Source organism: Chlorocebus sabaeus, chromosome X, assembly GCF_047675955.1.
Source record: "Chlorocebus sabaeus isolate Y175 chromosome X, mChlSab1.0.hap1, whole genome shotgun sequence".
Taxonomy (NCBI): Eukaryota; Metazoa; Chordata; class Mammalia; order Primates; family Cercopithecidae; genus Chlorocebus; species Chlorocebus sabaeus.
Genome location: NC_132933.1, coordinates 13,843,834 through 13,849,623, shown reverse-complemented (window position 1 = coordinate 13,849,623; position 5,790 = coordinate 13,843,834). Strand labels below are relative to the sequence as shown.

The 5,790-nt window shown below is 42.3% G+C and overlaps 1 pseudogene; it reads right to left on the bottom strand.

The window, feature by feature from the left end:
* Window positions 1-4,173: 4,173 nt before the first annotated feature.
* LOC119620951 (melanoma-associated antigen C2-like) lies at window positions 4,174-5,301 on the bottom strand (annotated as a pseudogene).
* Between the last annotated feature and the right edge of the window lie 489 nt (window positions 5,302-5,790).

Below are 5,790 nucleotides of genomic sequence, written 5' to 3'. Positions count from 1 at the left end.
TACACACAGCATATACATGTGTGCTATTATATATAATATATGCATATATATGTATATATATTAGTGCATCTGTACTTCTAAAAGCCTAAAATAATCTTTTAAAATTTACATACCACATTGTTAATTGTGGAAACTTCTGAGTAGGAGGCTGAATTTTGGAGAAACTTTCTAAAGGAAAGAAATGAGATTTCTATGTATTTTTAGCACTTTTTGCAATAAGAATATATGCAATATTTATTTAGAAGAAAAAAAATACTAAAGTAAGTCCAAGAAAAGGAAGAGGAGCAGTGTAGTAGTCAGGTAAAGTGACAGTAAGCTGATGGAACAAAAAAATTGCTGAAATTAAAATGGCTTAACCCAAGTATATTTTTGTGCACATAAATTCTAACCTGAGTTGACATGGTGCTATGGGCTGAATTGCACCTCTGTCCCCAAATTCATTTATCCAAGTCACAACTCCCAGTACCTCAGAATATCACTGTATTTGAAGATACAGCCTTTGAAGAGGCAATTAAGATACAGTAAGGTCTTAAAAGTAGGACCTTATTCAGTATGACTGGTGTCCTTATAAGAAGAGGAGATTAGGACACAAACACAAAGACCAAGGGACAGCCACATAAGAATTCAGTGAGAAGGTTGTCATCTGCAAGCCGAGGAGAAGCCACAAAAGAAATCAAACTGGCCAACATGTTGATCTTAGATAATCCAGCTTCCAGAAATGTGAGAAAATACATTTCCATTTTTAAGTCACCCAGTCTGTGATATGTTGTTATGGTATAATAAACTAACACATGGTGGGTCCTGGCTCTCATGTCACCCAGGAATCCAAGCTGATTTTACCCTATTGCTCCACATTGCAACAGATGTTAACTCCTAAACAGACGTGAAAGCATTTGAATGGTGCACTGGCTTCTGTCTAACTACAAATGAACCACTCAGGAAGGCAAGGTAGACAAGAAAGCAAGGGGCACTTGTAATCTCTCCCATAAGCCATTATGGTGCTCAATTAAAAGCAGCTATTATAATTCATGACAGTAAGTCTTTTATTTTATTGGAATGGTTTATGGGAATGCCAGCATTGCCTTGAAATCTTCCAACTTATTCTTGTTCTTATGAGGTGCCTGGCAATTTGAAATACAGGATTAGAGGGTCAACCTTATTCCCTCAATAGCACTTTTCTGCACTGTCCTTTTTATAACCTACACGATTTCTTTAGGCTGAGAATTCTCTCATTCATTTTGGTATATGATAAATATCCTACTCTGAGAGCCTCTGCTTCCCTCCACATGACTAAACATTCCTGATCAGCTGTACATGTGCCTGTGGCATGCTGCAAACCAGGATTTTCCTGCGAGGCAGATATACAGATAAGAGAGAGTGGAAAGATGGTTAACCATTGTTGGTTTTTCTCATTAGCTAGTATGTCTGCCATGGAACCCTTGTCACCTCCTAGGCAGTCTTCGTGATTTTGTTATTATTTTGCTTTTTAGAATTTCAGCTTCTAGTATATCATTTACAAAGAGATTTTATAGTCTGTCCTCATCTACAAAGATTATGAGGGAAATGTTGGTTTTAGATCATCTATGAAAGCTCATTTAACTATGTTTGGGTTCAGTGCACTGTTTCAAATAATGCGTCTTATTAAAATCCTACCACAGATATCATATATTAAGATTCTTTCAAATACTCTCTCTATGACTTTAGAATTACATCTCTAAAACCAGTATATTATGTGGCAAATCAGATTCTACTCACCGGTCTATGTGGAAATACATTGAGAGTGTGTTGAAGATGCCCAGGGTAGGTATTGAAATGTCACTATCCAAAGTGAATAGTCACATCGAAGGGCTGTTATCACAGAGGACTCAGGGGGAGGGATGGATGAGTCAGGGAACTTCTGCACGGAGTAAGAATGGTCTATCTCAGGGGAAGGGCAGGTGATTCAGGGCTTTTGCATTGGGAGCAGGGCACAGCATTCAGAGGGAGAGACACTAATGACAAAATAGTCCCCTAGACATGTTCCAGAGTTGCACAAGAGAGCATACAGGGAAGACCAAAGGACAGTGCTGTAATGTAGGAAAGTACTGGGGCTGGACAAAAATGCCAGCGCCTGGACATAGTCAGTTCTCAAGAAACCTTGGACTTAGAACACGAGGACTGTAGGTAAAGAAAGCCAATAATGATCCCTGAATTGTACTTTATTCTCATTATCACCTTCATTCTTTAGGCCTAACTTACAACTTTGGCCACAGGGTTCATCTTTATGTTACTTGAGTGACATTAAGAAGCATGAAGAGAAGTGACTTAGATTAAAGGCTGTCCTCGGGCTGGGAGAAGTGGGGATAGTGTGGGCCTAGATTAAATTCAGGCCAGGGCTCAAGTCCGAGTCACTTTCTGGCAATGTGATATTGGGGAATTTCACAACAGATATGAGCCTTCCTCAGGCTGGGAATAGTGGGGACAGTATGAGTCTAGATGAATTCAGAGCAAGGCTCAAGTCCCAGCCCTGTCACTCTCTAGCGATGTGATCTTGTGGAATTTATCAAGCACTATGAGCCTCAGGTTCTTCATCTGTAAAAGGGGTTTCATAAGCCTTGCCTTGTAGAATTGCTGGAATGTATGTAATGTGAGTAAAACACTTGGCACAATACCTGACATATATTGGAAATTTAACAAATGGCAGTTGTTATCAATATGATTATAACCCCAAAGGCTACCACTGTCTTTTGTGAAAATTCAGCTGTTTTTGTTATTCAAAACATTTCAGCATATGTAGTTGAATATGTCATGGAGTACCAACTCAACTAAAAATTCAGCTTCATAAATAAAACTCATCACGTTTTCTTTCTGAAACGATATATTGTATAATTTGGGTAACGGAAGAATTCCCAAGGTGGAATGCAACTCAATGATCCTAGAATTTAAGTCAAGGACCAACTCCTTTTCACCTTCCCCAATGCTCGTCCATCCAAACCACTACTTTTATTTGTCCTCCACTAAAAATAGCCCTTGCTTAGAGTTGACCAACTTACATTCAGAATAACCTAATTAAATGTCCTTTCCATGAAGTGGGCTCTGGCTCTCCTTGGCCAGGGAAGTGAGTGCCAGCCTGGAGTGTTCTGGGAAGCACTTCAAGGGATTATCGTTCTATTTCTCAGGAAACCCTTGCAGGTGATGAGTATCAATCACCTAGTTCTTGCACTGTGTTCAAGCTCACCAGTTAGAGAGCTGCAGGACACCTTCCATTACTTCCCTATGTGGAGACTCCTCTCTGCCTCATCCTCCACCCAGAAGGAACTGCTCAGAGCAGTTTTCCATTCCAGGTTTTTCTCTCACCTTCTGAGAGTCCCGTTGTTGCCACCACCCAGCTTCATAACAATCAGCTCCCACAGAAGCAACTGCAGTTTTCCAAAATCCCAAGCTGCCTTAGCTCAGGACCTTTATAGTCGAAGGCTCACATGGGAGTCTAACCTCCCCAGTCCTTTTTTAAGTTGTTCTTTAAGTTGTAAAGAACACCTTACCACCTTCTTGATATGACTTCTGCTCCAATAATCTCCTGTTTTATGAGTAGGGGTAAGTCATGCTTTTCACACTATCCCTACTATGAAGAGTGCCTTCCCAAAGCATATGCTTAAATAATGTTCAGCAAATAAAGGAGTCAGCGAGGCTTTCTTGTATTCAGAGTTAATTTCTGCTACTTTTTTGAATATGCCAAGCCAGGCAAGGTATACATATTTAATTTTTAAGAGCAAGAGAATAAAGGGTATGAGGAGATGCAAATATTAGCCATCCTTTATTTTGTTCAACTACTGAACTGCAGAGTACTTTCACATTTTAAAGAAAATTCCTATTATAATACCACACTATCCTGTTACAGATCACAAAATAAGAGAGAAGGTTTTCCCAATTTTTTAACAAAATATAAAATTCTTACTTTTAAGTCAGATAAATGGCAAGACGTGTGTAAGTACTATTCATAAACTAAGATTCTGAAACCAATTAAACCTGCTACTAAAGTAAAAGCACTTGAAAATAATCAAAAGAAAAACAGGTAAATATATAAACCACCCACATGAAACAGAAATGCAGAGAACACTGTTTTATCTCCAGCCCCACCTGGGCCCTCCACTATGTAGAACCTCAACTGCCTTCTTCAAACACAGAGGGAAGAAACTACCCTAGACTTCTCTCAGGATAGGAGAAGTTGCTGGACATGAAACTGAAGCTTGCACTGGGCATGGCAGTGGCATCATCTGCAGTGGAAATTATGGCCTGGGCTCTCTCTTCCACATCTTTCAAAGCATTTTTGTACCAGGATGGAAAGGAAATAGGGATACTATTGTTTAGCTTGGCCAAAAACTCTAGTACTTTCTGCTTGGTGCTTTCTGAATGGGCTCTTGGACCCCACAGGAATTCATAACGTGGAGGAGCAGTGTTGGGCACCTACCGATACTCCAGGTAATGTTCCTGCACCCAAACTTTAGTGAGGAGCTCCCTGGGCTCCTCATAGATGAAGTGCTCCCTCCCAGCATACACCCCTATTGCCTTCAGCACTTCCCAGATGACCTCCTCAGAGGCACAGCTGCCCTTTATGAAGATCATACTCAGAATAAGAATCAGGAGGCAGTTCTTGGACCTGCCTTTGTCATCACTACCCTCACCGGTGAGGTCTACTGTGTTTGCAAACACATAGAAGTGGTCAGGGCCCACTTCTATCAGGGCAAGGCCAAAAAGCAGCTTTATGAACTCACCGGCTTTCTCGAGTATCATAGGAAAGTAGTCTTTGTACTTGGTGATGACAACCGTCAGCATCTCTGACTCTGTTATAGGCTCCTTTGTTTGATATTTGAGGAGCAGGAACTCGGCCACCTTTTCACCTAGTGTATATGTGAAAAAGAACTCACTCTCTGGCAGGCCAGGACAGGTACTGGCATCCTCCTCTTTTTGGCTGCTGGACTCTTCATTCATTGGGCTTCATGAAACAGAAGAGGAGCAGGAGCTCAGAGGATTCTGGGGAGGACATTGGGAAGGACCCTGTGGAGGACTCTTGGGAGTGCTCTGGAGAAGACTTGACATCCCAGCAGAGTGCACCCCGTCCTCCTCAGGACCACCAAGAATCAGAGAAGAGGAGGAGGAGGAGGAAGAGGAGGAAAATACTAAGTAGAAAGTGGAAGAGGAAATGGAGGCTTCCTCTTCTTCCTCATCTGTGGGATCCTGTGCATCTATCTAATCCTCTATCACAACTGGGTACTGGGAGTCTTCCTCAAAGTTGGGGAACAGAACACTTGGAAAGAGAGGCATAACGACTTCTTCAGGAGCAGCAGGTAAACGTATCAACAGGGATATGGATGATGGGATCCAACAGGCCTGTGGAAGAGAGTGACACTGAGTGACCTCAGCTGATAAACTCACCCATGATGGCTCAGCCGAAGGCAGACTTGCAGCTCCTCTTCTCTTAAGGTAGTGTTCTAGGGCCTCACAGGTCGCCTGTCTTCCTAGAGAGATTGTCCCCTGGGCACCTGTAAGAGGATATGAGAAAGCACCTCAGGGCACAGTTGACAGGCAGAGCCTGAGGCACCAGGAATGACAGTAGGTGGTTAGGGCTCGATGCTGAGGAGTCTCCTCTGTTTGTGGGGGTAGAGCCTTTGCAACAAAGTCAGGGTGTGCACTCACCTTGACTCCTGGCACTTCCTGGGCCTCCCCTGCTCTGCTGACTTTAGGAAGTGCAACTCAGACCCAGGTCTTCACATCCTGGTTCCTGGAGCACCTGCAAGAGGAAGTGAGGGAGCC